Source organism: Lissotriton helveticus, chromosome 6, assembly GCF_964261635.1.
Source record: "Lissotriton helveticus chromosome 6, aLisHel1.1, whole genome shotgun sequence".
Classification (NCBI taxonomy): domain Eukaryota; kingdom Metazoa; phylum Chordata; class Amphibia; order Caudata; family Salamandridae; genus Lissotriton; species Lissotriton helveticus.
In genome coordinates, this window is record NC_136067.1 from 371,001,292 (window position 1) to 371,023,211 (window position 21,920).

The following is a 21,920-nucleotide window of genomic DNA, read 5'->3' on the forward strand; positions in this document are numbered from 1 at the left end:
GCGAAATTTTTTAAAAAAATGTTTTTTTTTCGCACATATGGGCCTCCTCAGCCACCCTCACAAAACCTAGGGGGTCAAGATAAGTCTACCGTGCCCCCTTCTACCCATTCTGAACATTATTTGCCCTCCATCTTGTATCTTAATTCGACCGAAACACAAAATGGTGGACTCCCGTTACGCTTAAGGTTCGCGAACCGGGGCGCTCAACGGTTCGCGTACCGGGTCGCTCCCTGGGAAGCGCACCATCAAAAAAGGTGGGAAAGTAGTTCACAGAAAAGCCACTGGAGACAATTTCACCAAATATAGACTAGCTCATACTACATACCAATCCCTACCATTTTCACAAATTTGATTGGAATTCCATTTAGCCATTTAGCCTGTAGACCTCTCTAAATACCGTGAGGTAAATTACTTCACAAAACACATCTGAAGTGTTGGAATTGACAACCAATGAAAATGTTACTTTCATTTTCTACTTTTTTTACCTGACATTTGATTGGTTATATACCTGAATATATATAAAGGAAGAGAAGAAAACACAGCCATTTTGACTACTACTTCTTGGTGTACATTTCAATAGGATTTTCACTAATTCCTTCAACTTCTATCTAAAGGTAAGTTTTTATTTTTAAAACTGAAGTATATTGTGCACTATAAGTTAATATGGTAAACTTTTTCTGATAGTTATATACTATCCCTCTGTAGTAGTTATAGATTTAGATAGACTTCTCTGTTATAGTTATGGATGGAGTTAGGCTTCTCTTGTATAATTATGAATTTACTTACGTTAAATCACATACACTTTTTTATATTCCTACTTCCACTCTGATACTATACACTGCCCAAAATTAATCCCAACAGTGCCCTATCTCTACTAATATATATTTTTTTAATCTAAATTTCAGGCAAAATGGAAGGCGAACAGAAAGTTGAATTTCAAATTGTCCTGCAAGAGAGCAGCCAAGAAATCAATGATGAAAATGATATTGAATTTTTCGATGAAACTTTAGACAAAGAACTACTGCAATGTGTACAAGCAGTAGATAACCTCCTTGAAAATGAGGACATTTTACACCCTCAGAGACTACAATGTATATTCAATGATAATTATGAAATTTCTGACAATGAAATGTTAGAAAGTTTAATAAATTATGAAACACAATCACAATAAAAATAAATGCTTAAAAAATAAAGAAAATAAAAAATAATCAACAAAACCAACAATCAATTAACATACAGCATTTGAAAAGTCTATCATTCATTTTTCATTGCAGTACGCTGCCCAGAACGCTTCCCGGTTCGCGGACCGGGCGCTCCCCACGCAAAAAAAACAAAAACATTTTTTTTTTTTTTTTGCCCCGCGGGGCCCTTTTAAAACCTCCACATTAAACCTAGGGGGTCAGGGAGGACCTAGTATGCCCCCTTATGGTTATTTCCCCCTTTGTTTTGGCCTCCTCTTGTCTCTCAATCCTACCGAGAGACAAGATGGCGGCCGCTCCGGACTGTTTAGAATGTTGACAGACACCGGAGAGCCAATCAGCTTAGCTACGCGAAGTTTCGGTACGCTTAAGGTCCGCGGACCGGAGCGCTGCCCAGAGCGCGCTTACAGATATATATCTTTTTTTAAACGTTAATTTCTCAAAATCCACTGGAGCACATATATTGAGACCTAGAAAAGGCACATCGGGCTACCAGTCCCTACAATTTTGCCAAGTTTCATGCAAATCCATTCAGCCGTTCGGGCTAAAAGTGAGGCCAACCGCCCTATGGAAAACTCAATGTTAAAAACACGTTTTGGGACCCCCCTTTTTTCTCGGCCCCCCCTTGACGAACCCCCCCCCAAATTTCCAAGGGCTGCTCAGAAACAAAATGTTCCATTTTCCAGAAAATTTCAGCCAATTCCGTCCACAAACGCCAAAGTTATTAGACATAGAATTTTCAAAAATCCCATAGGGAAAAAATCCTAACTATATATACCTACTGGCGACCGCCAGTAGGTAATATATATATATATATATATATATATATATATATATATATATATATATATATATATATATTTATATATATATATATATATATATATATATATATATATATATCTACCACTTGGCTCCCTTCCTCTTCGTTAGGCGCTACTTTTCCTTGGTCTCGTTACTCCTGCGGTTGAGCCAACCGCTAACAATTTACAACAGGTTTTCCCCGGTCCCGGGGATGGTTGGAGTCGCAGAAAAAACGGAAGTCAATCGCTTATTTTCGTGAAAGTTTCTTTATTTCATAAATCCATTGGGGGATCAGAAGCAAAAAACAACCAACGCGTTTCGACAGCGTCCGCTGCCTTGATCACGGTCGGTTTAGTGCATGGCGCTCACGAGTTTAAGGGAACAACAACAATAAAGATACGCCCACTTGGTTACTTAGTCCGTCCCCCAATTAATTGGCATTCTGGGACTGGTAGTTTCTCGCTAACATTAGCTTTAAATTAATGACTCTGGCAATTTTCAAAGAGAAGTACAAGGGGATTATACCATTTGTATGAGCTGTTGTACATTGTCCAAACCATAAATCATTTTTAAGGAAACAAAAGGGTACCGCCCTCCGGTGGGCAAATCATTTAGCAAACAATTATTTATAGTTATTTACAGTCGGTGCTGCCCTCTATTGGGCGATAGTTTGCTAACACTTGGAATTGCAAGGTGATTGAATCCTTTCTGTGAGCTATTTACAAAAGTGAGAAAACGTGGGGTGGTGAAAAATAAAAAGGGACAAAATTGTTAAAATTAAATATGGCCGGCAGGATGATGTAGGAAAGTCATTTTGTTCGTATTTACAGGTGTATATACATTTCCTCTGATTGGTTAAGACCAAAGGGTGTCATAGTTCTGAAATTCAGGATGTGTTTTGACTCTTTGCGTCGTAGCAACCTTTCATTGTGGCCACCCCTTGCTGAGAGACTCATGGTTTCAATGCCCCAAAAGCGAAGTTGTTTCCAGTCTCCGTTATGGTTCGATTCCATATGTTTGGCAACTGCATTGCCTCTGTCTTTGTGCACAGTAGCACGAACATGCTCCAATATGCGCTTTTTTAATTCACAGATGGTACTGCCTATGTACCTTAGCTTACATGGGCATTCGATCATATATATGGTGTATTTACTGTTGCATGTTATGCATTCCCTGATTTGCCAGATCTTGTTCTTTGGCATAGTTATTTCTGTTGTCGGTTTGGCAATCTCACAGACTTTGCAGTTGTAACATTTTATAAAGCCTTTGGTCTTTAGCCAGTGTGTCTTTTTTGCTGTGGGTTGGAAATGACTATGGACAAGTTGGTCCTGGAGATTTTTGGCCCTTCAAAATGTTATTGTGGGGTGTTTGCCAATTTTTTTACCTATCACTGGATCCAGCTGTAAAATCTTCCAATTTCTTTTCAGGATTTGATTTAATTGTTTGGTTTCTTTACTGTAATTTGTGATCAGTCTGATTGGTTTCTCCTCTGTTGGAATTTGGGTTTCTTTCAGTTTCTGGCAATCTGATCTTGCTGTTTGATTTGCTCTTTCCCAGCATTGTCTTGTAGAACGTTGGTTGTATTGTCTTTTTTGAAAACGTTGCATGGCGCTCTTACTCTGTTTTTGCCACTCCTGTTCTTCACTGCAGATTCTTCGTAAACGCAAAAATTCCCCATAGGGGATGCTTGATATGAGTGATTGCTGATGGAAGCTTGTGGCTTCCAATGTTGCATTAGTTGCAGTGCTTTTACGATGGAGGGTCGTTTCCACTTGGTTGTTTTTGATATACACTTCCGTGTCTAAAAAGACCGCTTTATTTTGACTGATATTGTGGGTGAATTTTATGCCCGGTGTGCTGTTATTTAGTATTTGGAAATATTCCAAGAATTTCTCCTCCCCGCCATTCCACACTATGAACAAGTCATCTATAAATGTTTTCCAGACTATGATGTGCTGTGTGAATGTATGAAGTTTTTCATCCCATGCCGTTGTTTCCTCCCACCATCCCATGGCAGTGCAGGCATAGTTGGGGCTAAAGGAAAAGCCCATGGCGGCTCCATTTTTTTGTTTCTATAGTGTGTCACCGAACATGAAAATGTTGTTACATAATAAATAGTTGATCATTTCTGATAGCATGTTGTTATGATTTTGATAGTGAATATTCCGTTCTTTAAGCACATGTTTACATGCATTAAGACCCATCTCATTGTCAATGTTTGTATATAATGAGATCACATCCATTGTGATCATGATGAAATCAGGTTGCCATTCAATTTGCTTCAGATTACACAAAAAGTCAGTAGTATCCTTTATGTATGATTTCAAAAGTTTTACATGTGGACTTAGGTAAAAATCAATGAAGTTTGATAGTGGTTCCAGCAAAGAGCCATTGGCCGACACGATCGGTCTCCCTGGTGGTTTCGTGGCACTTTTGTGGATCTTTGGTAGAAAATACACAGTAGCTATTTTTGGGAAATGCACTGTTAAATATTTTTTCCCATCAAAATCCAAAAGTTCATCTTTTTCCCATTTGATGTATTTTCCTATCCAGAACTAAGTCCACATGTAAAACTTTTGAAATCATACATAAAGGATACTACTGACTTTTTGTGTAATCTGAAGCAAATTGAATGGCAACCTGATTTCATCATGATCACAATGGATGTGATCTCATTATATACAAACATTGACAATGAGATGGGTCTTAATGCATGTAAACATGTGCTTAAAGAACGGAATATTCACTATCAAAATCATAACATCATGCTATCAGAAATGATCAACTATTTATTATGTAACAACATTTTCATGTTCGGTGACACACTATACAAACAAAAAAATGGAGCCGCCATGGGCTTTTCCTTTAGCCCCAACTATGCCTGCACTGCCATGGGATGGTGGGAGGAAACAACGGCATGGGATGAAAAACTTCATACATTCACACAGCACATCATAGTCTGGAAAAGATTTATAGATGACTTGTTCATAGTGTGGAATGGCGGGGAGGAGAAATTCTTGGAATATTTCCAAATACTAAATAACAGCACACCGGGCATAAAATTCACCCACAATATCAGTCAAAATAAAGCGGTCTTTTTAGACACGGAAGTGTATATCAAAAACAACCAAGTGGAAACGACCCTCCATCGTAAAAGCACTGCAACTAATGCAACATTGGAAGCCACAAGCTTCCATCAGCAATCACTCATATCAAGCATCCCCTATGGGGAATTTTTGCGTTTACGAAGAATCTGCAGTGAAGAACAGGAGTGGCAAAAACAGAGTAAGAGCGCCATGCAACGTTTTCAAAAAAGACAATACAACCAACGTTCTACAAGACAATGCTGGGAAAGAGCAAATCAAACAGCAAGATCAGATTGCCTGAAACTGAAAGAAACCCAAATTCCAACAGAGGAGGAACCAATCAGACTGATCACAAATTACAGTAAAGAAACCAAACAATTAAATCAAATCCTGAAAAGAAATTGGAAGATTTTACAGCTGGATCCAGTGATAGGTAAAAAAATTGGCAAACACCCCACAATAACATTTCGAAGGGCCAAAAATCTCCAGGACCAACTTGTCCATAGTCATTTCCATCCCACAGCAAAAAAGACACACTGGCTAAAGACCAAAGGCTTTATAAAATGTTACAACTGCAAAGTCTGTGAGATTGCCAAACCGACAACAGAAATAACTATGCCAAAGAACAAGATCTGGCAAATCAGGGAATGCATAACATGCAACAGTAAATACACCATATATATGATCGAATGCCCATGTAAGCTAAGGTACATAGGCAGTACCATCTGTGAATTAAAAAAGCGCATATTGGAGCATGTTCGTGCTACTGTGCACAAAGACAGAGGCAATGCAGTTGCCAAACATATGGAATCGAACCATAACGGAGACTGGAAACAACTTCGCTTTTGGGGCATTGAAACCATGAGTCTCTCAGCAAGGGGTGGCCACAATGAAAGGTTGCTACGACGCAAAGAGTCAAAACACATCCTGAATTTCAGAACTATGACACCCTTTGGTCTTAACCAATCAGAGGAAATGTATATACACCTGTAAATACGAACAAAATGACTTTCCTACATCATCCTGCCGGCCATATTTAATTTTAACAATTTTGTCCCTTTTTTATTTTTCACCACCCCACGTTTTCTCACTTTTGTAAATAGCTCACAGAAAGGATTCAATCACCTTGCAATTCCAAGTGTTAGCAAACTATCGCCCAATAGAGGGCAGCACCGACTGTAAATAACTATAAATAATTGTTTGCTAAATGATTTGCCCACCGGAGGGCGGTACCCTTTTGTTTCCTTAAAAATGATTTATGGTTTGGACAATGTACAACAGCTCATACAAATGGTATAATCCCCTTGTACTTCTCTTTGAAAATTGCCAGAGTCATTAATTTAAAGCTAATGTTAGCGAGAAACTACCAGTCCCAGAATGCCAATTAATTGGGGGACGGACTAAGTAACCAAGTGGGCGTATCTTTATTGTTGTTGTTCCCTTAAACTTGTGAGCGCCATGCACTAAACCGACCGTGATCAAGGTAGCGGACGCTGTCGAAACGCGTTGGTTGTTTTTTGCTTCTGATCCCCCAATGGATTTATGAAATAAAGAAACTTTCACGAAAATAAGCGATTGACTTCCGTTTTTTCTGCGACTCCAACCATCCCCGGGACCGGGGAAAACCTGTTGTAAAATATATATATATATATATATATATATATATATATATATGTATATATATATATATATATATATATATAGTTTATATACTTTACAGAGTGGCAGTCAAAACAGATAGGAATTACAACGATTTTTGCTAACTAAACTTTTCCCCCATTTGGCAAATCTCCACAAAACTTTGCAAACCTATTGCTCTTTCTACATTGGTGAACGATGCGAAGTTTTCAAGTGCTTCGTTAAGGGAGTGCATAGACAAAAGAAATTTCGCGAAACTACTGTGTGCATGGCAATGACAAGGCATTATGTGATTGGCTAATGACGGACTTTACAAAAGGTAACGGCAACCCTGTTGTTATAAGCACACTTTGACTATGTTCTGGTTAGAGAATTAGATCAAGGTATGTATGTATAATATTTTTCTATATAATTTAAAAAACATTTATGGAGTACCGCAGTTTTACCTAGCAAGTATTGCAGTGCTTAAATAAAAAAATGTAAATGATTAAATGACTAAATATAGTGCATTATAGTGTATTATACATTTTTAACATATTTGATTCTTTACAAAAATGTCTATGGAGTAGTGTAGTAATACCTGCTACTGCGCTACTTTAAAAACATTTTTAAATGCCATTTGTTAAAAAATAAAAAATATGCCGTACTAAACAATATTTCATTAATATAGTGTACTACAGTGTATTTTACATTTTCTAGTTTTTTTTTAGTAACTACTGAAGTACTCCCCCGCCAGCACAACGGACCCCAACGAAGCAGCCAGCAACCTCACACAGTGGCTGACCGCCTGCGCCGACGACCTCGCTCCACTAAAGAACCCTCCCAGCAGGCCCGGCAGCAAGAAAGCTCCCTGGTTCACTGACGAACTCAAGGACTCCAAGAAGAACTGCCGCACCCTCGAGAAAGCTTGGCGCCACGACCAGACCACAGAAAAAATGACCGCCCTCAAGCACGCCACCCGCAAGCACCACCAGCTGATCCGCACCACCAAGAAGACAGCATTCAAAGAACGACTGGACAACAATGCACACGACAGCAAGGAACTCTTCAGCATCGTCAAAGAGCTCTCCAACCCCAGCGCAGGAAACAACAACATTACTCCGTCGCAAGACCTCTGCAACTCTCATACACAACAGCTTCGGCGCACCAACCACGCACCCAACCACCGAACCAACGCCCCCCACCACCACCCTCTGCAACTGGACCCCGGTCAGCATCAAAGACACCACCCGCACGATGAACACCATCCACTCTGGATCACCAACCGACCCCTGCCCCCACCACGTCTTCAACAAGGCAGACTCCATCATCGCACCCCCAACTCCAGGACATCAACACCACCTTCCACACCGCCACCTTCCCGGAGAGCTGGAAGAACGCCAAGCTCAGCGCCCTCCTGAAGAAACCCACAGCGGACCCCACCGACCTCAAGAACTTCCGCCCCATCTCGCTCCTCCCTTTTCCTACCAAAGTCAACAAGAAGACCGACAACAGACAGCTCGCCGCCTTCCTCGAGACGAATGGATCCCTCGACCCCTCGCAGTCCAGTTTCCGAGCCAACTACAGCACCGAGACCGCCCTGATCGCAGCCACCAATGACATCAGATCCCTGCTCGACAACGGGGAAACTGCGGCCCTCATCTTCCTGGACCTCTCCGCAGCGTTCGACACTGTCTGCCACCGCACCCTAGTACAGCGCCTCAGCAACATCGGAATCCAAGAAAAGGCACTGGAGTGGATCATCTCGTTCCTCACCGGAAGAACCCAGAGAGTCCGCCTTCCCCCGTTCAGATCCGAGGCCACCGAAGTCATCTGCGGCGTACCACAAGGATCATCACTCAGCCCAACCCTCTTCAACGTCTACATGAGCCCCCTCACGGCCATCGCACGCCAACACAACCTCAACATCATCTCCTATGCCGACGATACCCAGCTGATCCTATCCCTCACCAATGACCCCGCCGCCGCCAAGACCAGCCTACACGAAGGGATGCAAGACGTCGCCGAGTGGATGAAGAACAGCTGCCTGAAACTGAACTCAGACAAGACGGAAGTCCTCATCCTGGGACCATCGCCCTCCGCCTGGGACGACTCCTGGTGGCCCCCTGCCCTGGGCACCACTCCCAAGCCAACGGACCACGCACGCAACCTGGCCGTCATCCTGGACTCCTCCCTCTCGATGGCCAGACAAGTCAACGCCATCTCCTCATCGTGCTTCAACACCCTGCGCATTCTCCGTAAGATCTTCAGATGGATCCCCACCGAGACCAGGAGGACCGTCACCCAGGCACTCGTCACCAGCCGACTGGACTACGGGAACACCCTCTACGCCGGAACCACAGCCAAACTTCAGAAAAGACTCCAACGCATCCAGAACGCCTCCGCACGACTCATCCTGGACATCCCCCGACAGAGCCACATCTCCGGCCACCTAAGAGACCTGCACTGGCTCCCCGTCAGCAAGAGGATCACGTTCAGGCTCCTCACCCACGCACACAAGGTTCTCCATGACCTGGGCCCCAAGTACCTCAATGACCGCCTGACCTTCTACACGCCCACCCGCCAGCTACGATCGACCAGCCACACCCTAGCCACCGTACCACGCATCCGCAGAGCCACTGCCGGAGGAAGATCCTTCTCCTACCTGGCAGCCAAGACCTGGAACTCCCTCCTCATCCACCTTCGGCTGACCCAGGACCATCTCTCCTTCAGGAAGCAACTCAAGACCTGGCTGTTCGAGCAGTAACGGACCCCTCTCCCTAGCGCCTTGAGACCCTTACGGGTGAGTAGCGCTCTATATAAATGCTATGATTGATTGTAGTCCATAAATTTGTTTAAAAATATATATAAAATATAAGGAAGTGTACCTACCTATTAACCCCTTTAACAAAGTGGTAATAGGTAGGGAACGACATAAAATCCTACCATATACCTATATTAAAGGTCCTAACCCAGATAAAGTGTGGTAAAAACAGCATTGCTGCCTTCTGGTTTTCTAAAGGCAGACACACCTCTGTACACTATTCCACTGAACACCACTCCACTTTCCACCACTCCACTGTACGCTATTCCACTGGACATCACTCCACTGTACGCTACTTAGCTTTATGCTTCTACACAGTATTGTATTCCACTATATGCCACTTTATGCTACACCACTCTATGAATCTCTACTGTAAGTGACTCGACTCTACAACATTCAAAGCTATTCCTCTCTATGCCACTACACTCTACAACACTCAACTGTACACCACTCCACTCTTTAACACTCTACACCATTCGACTGTACCCCACTAGGTAACCACACTACATTAACTATATCTGGCACTTTCTCCATGCACTGTTTATACCCTTTGTTATTACATCAGTTATACCATCTGAAATCCTAGCATTCATAAGAACACTTATGACATTGCAAATCACATAATTTGTGAGAACAGAGTGCATGGTAGAGTGGTGAGTTACAGTCAATGCAGTGTTGCAACCAAGTTCTCTACAGTGTTCATGGAGCGGCACGTGTTAAAATAATTTTAAGATGATGCCTAAATTAGAAATTAAAGGTATCACTAGAACTTTAGAATTTTTAATGTTTGTGTACTTTAGATTTGGTTTGTATAGAAAAAATAAATAAAGTTTTCTTAATGCTAACTTAGCTTTAACCATTGTTTTTTTTCCATTGAATCTATATACAAATATTCCAATATTCCTTCTCATAGTTATGACAGAAATGCGGCAATGAACTGATTTTCTGTAACCAGTGGTGTTGGCAGACTTTCTGAAAGGTAGGAAAGAAATACTGGATTATGTAAAAGCAAGCTGACTTCTCTTTTTAGTCGAAGCCATTTCAGGGGCTGGGAGTTGGTCATCAACGCCGTAAGACGGTATAGATATACCATTTGTATTAATAATTCACGTTTTCCCTTTTAAGGGGGATTTCTCAACCCCCCTCTTGTTTTTAATTGACCCCAACCTCCCTTTATCACTACCCACTCCTACACCCTACAATTAACTTTACTGCTACTCACTACTAACCCTTAAAGTTACCATTACCTCTCTTTCCCACTACCCACCCCTAAATGTACCCTTACCTTCCTTTACCACTGCCCACCCCCAAACCCTAACACAACCCTTAACTTCCTTTACCATTACCCACTCCTAAAATGATGCTTACCCACAACCCCCACCGAAACCCTTTTTTAAACACCATAATACCCTTTACCACTACCCTCACCTAAACAATTTTATAAATAACATAATAATTATGTTATTTAAAAATATATATAGATATATACTACAGTAAAAATATATACTTGCCTGCAAGGTAAAGGCATGTGTGGTAAAGGAACAAATACTTACCTGTGCGTTACTTACCCAGGTTGTAAGGTGTGTATGGTAAATACATTGCATTGTAATGACTTTGTTTAGATGTCATTTCCCTCTACACTGAGAGGAACAATGAGATAGACAAAAAAATTGTCAGGGACTGCCTGTTTCTTAAAAAGAAAAATGCAGATTTAGCATCATGGGGACTTTAAAATGAGTTGTAAATACACAGTGAAGTAAGGAGGAGATGTGTAATCCTCAAATGCACTGTCTTACTTGTGAATAAGTGCACATCCGCATCTGAGTCTCCTCTGTGCGTAAGCTATCAAGTAATGTTCAGACGTAGTTATGGTTTCTCAGATTATGCATAGGTCTCCATGAAAGATAGGCGTAAAAGAGCACAAATATTCCAGTACTGATTGCCTTCTACCTCTTGTTATTTACTAATTTTTGCAAAAGCAGTGCTAGGTTTGACTGACACTATATGACACAATCCAGGTAAGGACTGACATGTGGTGATGGGGTGAGCTGGGAGAATGAGTACATTGCTAAAGTTAACTCAATGCATATCCCATTATTAATCGTTATGGCACCTTACATGGAATCCTCTATGGCATGCAGGCTTCAAATCAGAACACCATGGGAAAAGGCAAAGGACCTTCCCATTGATTATTGTAAATGCTCGATGCGAAAACATGTGGCTGTAAATAACTACTTCAGGAGAAATATGCAATGTGTAGGTCACCAGCTACTGTATATTTTTGTATCTTCCAAGCCCATGTCTCGACTACCCTGGTTTATAGTGTTTTTCTACCTAAGCTAGAACTCGAAACATGTTACATGGTGCCACCAATAAATACACTGCTCAACGGAAAAAGAGAATATTAATCTGCCACATGTTAAGAGAGATTGGAAGAGTGAAAAAGCTGGGATGCTTCTTTTGAGATCTTGCCATACAGTTGCAGATCTCAAATTTCACAGTTCTACTGTTTGCCTTTCATTTTCCATTTTCTTTAGATGTTTAGTGACTTGTGCTTCTAGATACAGTCCCATAACATCTATCTCAAGCCTGTTAATTAAGATGTACGGAAAAAAAGATGGCTGTTAATGAAAAATTCTTCCCTATGCTTGTTCAAATTGTTACTTCCTGTTTATGTAAATCCACAGTTAGGCATGACTAGGCGCTGGCAAAGCTCACTTCAGAGGATGTCAGTGTAAGCTCTACAAAAAGTGGAGGTGTGTGTGGAGTACAGATCTTATAAAGATATTAGGTGCACGTTACTTAAAAACAGCTCCCCTACCCCTGTTGTGCTCGGTTTGACACAATGCTTGGTAATTTGTTTATTACAGTTGGAAACAATGAGCCACCAAATAGCACAATCTAACTGGTTTTTCAGAACAGTATACACACATATTCAACACATCTGCAAATGAAACTTATCATTCATACGATTTTTATGGATTGCATATTCATTTTAGATAATTTGAACCCCAGAGCCGATTTTTATAGGTCAACTAACTCGCCACTTTTTAAGTTTTGCCGCAGATAGTGCGCATGCGCTGGTGGCGAAATCTTTTGTTACAAAAAACGTACAATTGTCTTAGAGGCCACTTAAAACTCACCAATACGTATCATTGGTTGGCTTCCACGTCACTCGTTTCCTTGCTTCTTATTGGGCATGCCTCCTGCTACCTCCCAGGGCTTGTGTCCCTGCTGTGGAGCTTGGACCTAGCACAGCTTTCTGTTTGCGGCCAGAGTCCTTCCACTAGTCACACGCTCCTCCAGGTGCAAACTTTATTTTCTTTTTAAGAGTGCATGGCACTGTACAGTCACACCACTCCCCCTCAATTTCCACTGTTGCTGCTTCCTCTCCCTATTCCCGCAGTTCTCTCTTGCTGCTTTCCTGTTGCTTCCCCCTGTCTATTGCTGCTTCTCACTCCTCCCACACACCTCCCGCCCCACTGTCTGTTGTTTATGTTCCCTCTCCTGCACTTCCCTTGTGTTGCTTGTTCGATTTGTTTTCATACCTTGGCATTTGAGTATAACGTTTTCACATATGTTTTATTTTCCTGGTCTACATTTTGTGTTAGAGCAGATGAGAAAGTAAACTGACAGGTTCTCCAAACCGAATGTTGGAGGCAAAATATAAAGTTGCAATACCTCTTTGATGAGATGTTAAAATGGAAAGACATATTTTATATTTTGTTTCTTCTTGAAGATATACATTTCAAGTACAACATTCTAGGCACCCTGCCTTGTTACTTTCAGAATACTAAAAATCGATACCTATAGTGTGCTATGTCTTCCTTTTTAACTAATAAAGTCAAATGCTTAAATTATTCTTAACCACAGGTGATTACTTTAGTTTATTGTTGGTACGCACCATTTCAGACAAAGACTAACCATACGGAAATCAGTCTTGGCCCTACCAAAAAAAGGAAAGGTGCAGCCAAAACTGCTGTTCTGCTTTGAACCGGTACACAAGCAACAGTAAAGTATTTTGCCGTCTTCGGTGTGCAGCCAGAGTCTGGGGCTGAAGGATCCAGGTCTCCGCACATGCATGCTCCTGTGCAAAATGATATCACTACTGTGCAAATTTATTCTGAGGCCATTGAAAGCCAATTAATGAAGCTTGGTGTAATATTATGTTCTGCAATAGTGGAAGATGAGCAGACAAATTACTAGTATTGGCTTGCTAGAATACGTCAAGCATTGCATGTCTAAAAAAGAGACGCCAGGCACACCAGTCAGGGACAGAACAAGACAACCACCCTAGTTCAAGCTTTCCTTGCTTCTTCTGGATTAATCAGCTTTAGACGGAAGACCATTGTTTATCACAAAGGGTCAGCATTGGCTTGCTACTCTTCGTCAAGATGTTCAGTCTCTCAACAGGAGATGCTGGATGTACTGGTTGTCGAGACTAGGTAACCATCCTTGCCCAAGCTGTTTTCAGCTTTAATCCAGCATTAGCAAACACAACCCAGAGATGAATGATTAGTTTATTCTCCAATCAACCGGGAGCTACCTTTTATTACACACTGAATCTCCTAATGGACATAAGTAGCCAACGGCGTGGCTTCGTAATAACCGATGGTCATGTAGCTAATGAAACTGAAGCACTCTGTCATCACTATGCAGGGGTATGTGTTTCTTACACTCCAAAGAGGATGAGAGACAGACAGACACACATCTCTCTCTCTCTCTCTTGTTTAAGCATAAGGATGTATCGAAAATTAAAACAAAGGAAAGGAGGTCGCAAGGCCAGAGGGCAGACACATAAAAAGAGAAAAGCACAGAGTAGCGAGGCAGAGGACACAAAATAAGTCCCATGTGTAGTGTCCTTCTGGTACATATACAAGGACACAGGGATGTTATGTGGGAGCTTCTTTATTGTACTTCCTTCCTCGTCCTGGTACATCGGCTAATTGCCATCCCTAGTCCCTGGCTCCTCCCTATCCGCCCGCCCTCGTTCTCCCTCGGGCAGGTCCTAGTGCCCCATGCGTGTGCACCCATCATAACATCTCCCCCCTCTGTAAATAAACTAGAAAAACACAGCAATCTATCAACACCCTTTTCTTTCACGTCGCTGAAGATCGCCACTCAAAGTTCTTCAATGAGGCGAGACGGTTTTCTAATGGTCCGTCTGGGGCACGACTGAGGATCAGGGGTGTCTCGCTCATATTCATCGGTAGTCCCCATCAATGCCTGACTGCTGCTGAGCGGTGTCTCAGGTTCCTTTTTCTCGACTAGCGATTAAGTCAATAGTTCTTTGACGTTAGGGCTGCACTTCTTAAAGTGCGTCACATTCCTGGTGACTCGTCTTCCGTCTGTTTCCGCGGTGATCATAGTTCCTTTCTGTTGCACCACTTTCAACGGAGTCTTATGATATTTGCAGTCAGTCTTTTGGTGTTGCTCTTGCCGCGCCAACACCCAGTCTCCTTCCCGACTTTCAGCGTGAGAGGCATGTCGACGTTCATCCGCATAGCCCTTCATTTTTTCTTTCGTCAGCTTGTCCACGGCCGCAATTTCCTCATGGTCAGAATCTGGATACTGTTCACTCACCGTGACATTCATCATGGGCAGTCTGGTGCGCACTGACCGGCCTAGCATGAGGGTGGCCGGACATTTGCCCGTGGTGGAGTGGGGTGTGTTTCGGTAGGCTCGTAGTACTTCATTTAGCGCGGTCTGGATGCTCTTTCGGGTGAGCTCCGCCTGCTGAATGGCTCTCTTGACCGAGGCCATAGATCGTTCTACCATTCTATTCGCCTTCGGCCAGAGTGGTGTTATTTTCCGGTGTTTAAAGTTTAGGTGTTGAGCAAACTCGACGAAGTCCTGGCTGTTGAATGGGGGCCCATTATCAGATTTTACCACTTGAGGAATGCCCCACGCAGCAAAGACTTCATCTAGAATTGGTATGGCGCTGGAGGCTTTGGTGGATGTGCACAGTTGTGCAATGGGGAATCTGGAATATTCGTCCATGATGACCAGGACATATTAGCCCGACTTGAACGGCCCACAGAAATCAATGGCAATGTGTTGCCAGACACCATCCGGCAGTGGAGACATTTGTAGCGGTGCAGGGAGATCTGGACGGCTCACTAGCTGACATTGTGGGCAGTCCTTCAGTGTTGTTTCCACCATTAGATCCAGTGTTGGAAACCAGACCCTCTCGTGGAGTGTTTTTTTCGTGGCTACTATACCCCATTGTCCTTCATGTGCTAAATTTATGACCCCTTGTCTTAGCTGTCGTGGAATCACAATTCGAGTGTCTCTTAGGACTAGACCATTTGTCGCTATTGACAGTTCATCATGGACGTGTTTGAACGCTGACATCTCTTGGTCATCTCGTCCCTTGATTTCTGAATGTCGCCAGCTATTGGTCTGGATGCGGTGTTTTACTTCCTGCAAGGTGACGTCTGCCTGTGTAGCCTCACAGATTGCTTCGAGCGGAACAGCAGGGGGTCTGGCCTGATCTACCACGAAGTGGATGTATTCATCCGCAATCGACCGTTTGGATTTGCTGGCCCTGATGTGGTGTCTGGACATGTAGTCGGCAGGGTTTGCAACTTTCCCTGGCTTGTGTACAATGGTGAACGTGTATTCTTGTAACCTGAGGCCCCATCTCTCTATTCGTGGCGGCATTTTGGCTCGAGGGTTTCTGAAAATTTTGATCAGAGCTTGATGATCAGTGACCAAGGTGAAAGGCTTTACGAAGATCAAGATGTGGAAATGTTCACAGGCCCAGACGACAGCTAAACTTTCCTTTTCTGGCTGGGAGTAGGCCCTCTCCGTATCTGTTAGACTCCTACTGTCATACGCTACGATGTGATGTTGACCTTCATCTCTGTCATACTGTGCTAAAATGGCCCCTAGCACCACAGGGCTGGCATCCACTGTTATTTCTGTCTTCTTTTTTGGATTGAAGTAAGCCATGTTTTCAGCAGACTCCACAGCTTCCTTGATCTCTCTGAACGCCCGTTCACATTGAGGGGACCACTGAAATGGCTGCCCCTGTTTCGTGAGGGTTCTCAGGGGGTGACTTATTGTGGCATAGTCTTGTATGTACCTGGAGCAGTAGCTGGCCATGCCCAGGAACGAGCGTACATCTCCAACATCACCTGGACTCGGTGTGTCATTTAGCGCCGCTACCTTTTCGGGGTCCGGTTTCATGCCATTGCCAGAGAAGATGTGGCCGAAGAATTTCAGCGTTGGCTTATGAAATTCACACTTGTCCTGATCGAGCGTGAGATTGGCTTCTGTCAGGGCATGGCAGACCAGATCTAGCGCAGTGTCATGTTCTTGAGCGGTGGCTCCATATACCAGGATGTCATCACTATAGTTCAGTACATGGGGAACATGATGGATTGTTCTCCTGATTGCTTCCTGAAAAATTTCCGCAGCTGAGGACACCCCAAAACTGAGTCGTTTGTACCTGAACAGCCCTAGATGTGTTGAGAATATCGTGATGTATCGGGACCGCTCATGCAACTCCAGCTGATGGTATTCTTTGTTGAGGTCCAATTTTGAAAATATTTTGGCTCCATTGAGTGACGTGATCATGTCACTGATGTGGGGGCCTAGGTGCCTCTCCCTCTCTATCGTGGTGTTAGGCGCTCTCATGTTCACACATAGACGGACTCGGTCTGTCTCTCCTTTCTTTGGAACCACTACAACCGGGGAGACCCAGGGTGTTGGTCCATCAGTTCTCTCTATGATGTCAGCCTCGAGTAAGTCTTGGAGCTCCTTCTCCACGGCTTCCTGTAGATGAAACGGGATTTTTCTGTGGTGTTGTGTCACTGGTGTGATTTGCTCGTTGATGTGAAGTCTAATTTGGTAGTTTCTCATCTTCCCGAGACCTTGGAAAAGCTTAGGGAACTTCTGAGTAATGTCTGGTTTGTCATCCACTTTGTATAGTATGTCCACCAACTTTAGTCGTTCTGCGGTGGGCAGGCTTAGTAAGCAGTCCGCCTCAGGCCCATCAATGACGTGGATGTAGGCTTGGATGGTGCGATCTTGATATGATAGATCGGTCGCGAACTTCCCAAGACAGGGGAGTGGTTTCTTTGACATCCACGTATATACTCGCACGTGGGCATTGCTCAATTTGGGAGGTGTCCTCATTCTTTGATATTCCGCTACAGGTAGATAGTTTAGCGACGCACCACTGTCCAGCAAAAACTTGGCGTGGTGGGAACCAATTCTGATGTTTAGACGATCAGGATCCGCTACAAAACATATGTACTCGTCTCGGTCTTGCGAAATGGGTGATGAGAATCTTGACCCTCTTGATGATGACCGTCGAGATCGATGTGTTCGACAGGAGTGACAGCTGGATTGTGACGACCCAGTAGATGAGTCTCGTCTATCCAGTACTGCTCTGACATGGTGACGACTGCTTGAGGGACGATATTGCCTGGTGGGTTCTCGTTGATCATCCTTGTGGGAGGTCCCACACATGCTTTCGAAATGGTTGTCTCTTCCACACCTGACCTAGTGCTGGGCATGCGTCTTCATGTGGGAAGTCGTAGCCGCATCGGTAGCACTTTAGTTGTCGTCCTGATCTTTTCTTGGTGCGACTCGTGCTTCTGCGCCGACGACTTGAAGGATGGTACTGCTTTTTGGATCTGGAGGAGCGCGCTTGTGGTGGGGATCGTCCCTGCACTGGTCGAGACTGCATCCTGAACGCCTGCTCACGTTTCTCGCTTCTCCCGGCCTCCATCTTCTTCGCATGCTCGTCAGCTTGATCATCAATTCTTGTCATTTCCTCAATCTCATCTAGCGGGATACTTTTCTTGAGCAGTTTCCATCTCAAAGGCTCTGACAGACAACCTTCTATAATTTTCAGTCGGAGGGCATCTCCGTGGAGAACTTATCAAAGTCACAATGTCTTGCTAAGCGTCTCAGACGTGTGATGAGTACACGCATTTGCTCACCTTTCTCTTGTGATGCCAGGTTGAATGTATATCGCTCATAATCAACATTCCTTTTGTGCAAGAACTTGCGGTTGAGTGCTTCACAGACAGTAGCGTATGAAGCAGCGGACTCAGCAGGCTACTCTTTTATGATCTGTCCAACTTCTTTGCTTACCAGATTCCTGAGAGCAATCAATTGCTGTCCAGCATCAGTTACATGGGACCCTTTCATGAAGTCCGTGAAATCTTCTAGCCATTCTTGCCACCGCAGGCCCATACCCCCACCAGATTCAAGAGTGAGGGGCTCCGGAGTGCGCAGGAATGATACTCCCAACACACCCAGGGGACCGGGGCCAGGCATCGCGCGATCCCGTTAATCCGACACGTATTGACAAAAGTCCTTTCTGTCGGTTCTTTGATTGCACTCGCCAATGCTTGTTTACTTGTTTCTTGCACTCGCCAATGCTTTTTTACTTTTCTTCTTGCACTCGTCAATGCTTGTTTCCTTTTTTTTAACGCTCGCCAATGCGTGTTTCTTTTCTTCTTGCACTCGCCAATGCTTGTTTCTTTTGTGACCGTGCATTTACCAGTGTTTGACGACTTTCAGGGTCTCTGCCTGACCCCAAGATGGCCGCTGAACATCCCTGACAGGGGATTGGACGACTCACCTGACTCCAAGATGGCCGCCGCGAGAATCTCATGTACAGCGAGATTTGGCCTTCTACAACCGGAGAGACAGTGCTTTCACATTCTTCGATCTTTGATGCCAGCCATCACTCACCCTCTCAGATCGTTGTTGCGGGAGCATCAGGTGAGGCAGCCTCAATTTTTTCTCATATATCGCCGGGGTGGGCTCCCGGCGAGCAGGCAAAATTTCTCGCTCTAACCCCCAGTGCCACCCACATGCACACACGGTGTAGCGGGGTGAGCTCCGGGCAAGTGGACGCTCCTCACACACCTCCGGACAGCTGTGGTGGGCTCCCAGCGCGTGAGGACGCTCGCGCCGTGGCTCCGCTATCACGCAGTCACCGGCCCCACGATCTTGGATACTTGCACAATGGCTGAGCTTCCAGGGGCAGAGTTAGCCGCTCTCCTCACACCACAGGTTCCTTATCCCACCTTCGTCGCCAGATGTAGTGTCCTTCTGGTACATATACAAGGACACAGGGTGTTATGTGGGAGCTTCTTTATTGTACTTCCTTCCTCGTCCTGGTACATCTGCTAACTGCCGTCCCTAGTCCCTGGCTCCTCCCTATCCGCCCGCCCTCGTTCTCCCTCGGGCAGGTCCTAGTGCCCCATGCGTGTGCACCCATCATTACACCATGGCCTGGTCATATGGGGTGAGAGAGCACCCCATAAAAAGGTACATACTTGTTTGGGTGAGCCCCAGAAAGACAAGGGCACTACCGACAAGATGGAGTGCAGTTTGGGGCTGCCAAATGTGCAGGCCCGCCCCTGAAAAAGGGCCTATAGAGTTTTTCTTATGTTAGAGCACCCTAAGCCCCCAGTGGTGACCTCAGGTGAAGTTGGCTTACTCATCAAACACTCTTAGAGAATGGGCTTTTGCCCACAACCTATAGGGTAGAGGGATCCATGCACACAGTCACATTGAAAATGTAATAACAATGATAAAATTAGAAGTGAATCATTTCCCGTCTTACTGAAGGGCATGCAAATACTTTCTAGATAATGTTAGTATTGAATCAACACAGGTCACTGAAAGGCTTTATTAACAATCATAAAGGTAACAGTGAACCATTACAAACCCTGAAGAATATCATTGTAAGATGGTACCATCCCTAGTGATTTTAATGGTGCTACATTGTTTTAATGTGACATATTGGTGATTACCTGAGAAAACCCGTAGGCCTGCCTTTTGATAAACACACACTTTTATGTTCTATCTAGTGTATGTGGGGGGTATCATGACCTAAGAGATCAGGGATCATGGGGGTGTAGGAATCATTAGGAGGGTGAGCCCATAGGCATTTCCACCTGCTGGCATGTATATATTTATACATTAATGTGTAGTAGTGAGTTTTGTGTGCATGTTAAAGTACTTTTCCTTTTATAAGTTGAAGCAGTGACTGGACATGATTTATTGGAAGTTGCTTGTTGGGTGCCTGCAGACTGGGGTAGGCTGTGCACTTATCTGCCTCACTACACAGAGAGAGTACTTGGTTTCCAGTAGACAGAAGGTTGGGTATTATTGTGAAGTACCCACATGCTTCACAACTGATAACTCAAAGTGTACACTATGTCATAGTTGTTGTGGGTTGGAGCATCGTACAAGAAGCCCTTACCAATATGTACATGATATTCAGCAAGCCCACCCTCATCTTCACTGGCCTCAGACAAACAAGGATAGAGCAAGGAGCCAAACAATGAGATGTCACCAAGAAATGAATTGTGAACTGTAAACCACAAGCTGCACAGACTGTTTCAGCCATGTTACTGCTGCTAATTATCTACATGCCCAGCTCCAGCCCTTAAAAACAATGCGAGGCGTCTAGTGTTTCCCCAACTACTGGCTCTTGGACCTAGGTTCTGGCACATGTTCCACATTGTAAAGTTATCATACACAACCTTGGAAAGGTAGGCACAGCAGGAACATCCATGTTGCTAGAAGAGGATGTGAGGGGGCACTGAGCCATGGAGGCAGAGACCACTACAAGAAATACTGCATGAGACTGCTTCCACAACATCCACCTTTGTGGTGTTAGCATGTGAACTCGCTGGATAACGATCAGGGCAAAGTGGCTAACCAACAGTTTAGGTTTAAGTATTTTTATTGAGGAAGTACAGAGACATAGCAATGTAAAGCATGAAAGAGGTCGGGCAATAATAGACAGTTCCCAGAGAGCAAATTAACTGCCGATACAGTCTTCAGAACTCACCGCCACCGTCGTGGTCCAATAGCCTAAATCAAGCGAGAGCGGTTACAGGTGGCATCCTCAAGCATTGCGGTCGAACGTCGACCGGGAAGCAAATACCAAGCTCTCTGTACTTCACTAAGAACGTAACAAACTTCCCCAACAACCCCCCCGACCTGCCCCTTCCCCCCTCCCCCCAACTCTCAGTCCGGTGCCGCGCAAGAAAGGTTCACAGACACTCACAAGCCTTCTCTCTTCGTGTACCCAACCCACTGGCCTATCCCTCTACCTTCCTCCTGTCCATTCAGGTAATCGGTGGTGTAAGCCTAAGGAGTCTCAGATACCTGGGGCACGTAAGCTCCCTGAATTCAGTAGCTAATAGAGTATGGAATGGTTGCCACAGCTCAGTGAATTGGTCGACCTCCCCAGCTAGTGTAAGTGAAATTTTCTCCATACCCAGTACATGCCACAGCCTGTGCAACCAGCCCGTGATCGAGGGGACCGTGGAGGTGCGCCAGTGTACTAGAATGTTCTGCACGGCAGAGCCCAAGGCAATGGCTATGTGTCTCCCTCTCCGGGATTTC

General features: G+C 44.2%; 1 protein-coding gene across 8 annotated transcripts in view; it reads right to left on the minus strand.

The window, feature by feature from the left end:
- Window positions 1-21,920, minus strand: part of HPCAL1 (hippocalcin like 1) — a 1,733,702-nt gene that overhangs the window by 274,602 nt on the left and 1,437,180 nt on the right. Inside the window, exon 1 of one of the 8 annotated variants that reach the window (XM_078647813.1) lies at window positions 12,674-12,697. The exons of the other annotated variants lie outside the window; for them this stretch is intronic. The gene's annotated coding sequence lies outside the window, so the exon portion shown is untranslated. Of the gene's footprint in view, window positions 1-12,673; window positions 12,698-21,920 lie in introns of those variants that run through there. 8 annotated transcript variants of the gene reach the window in all.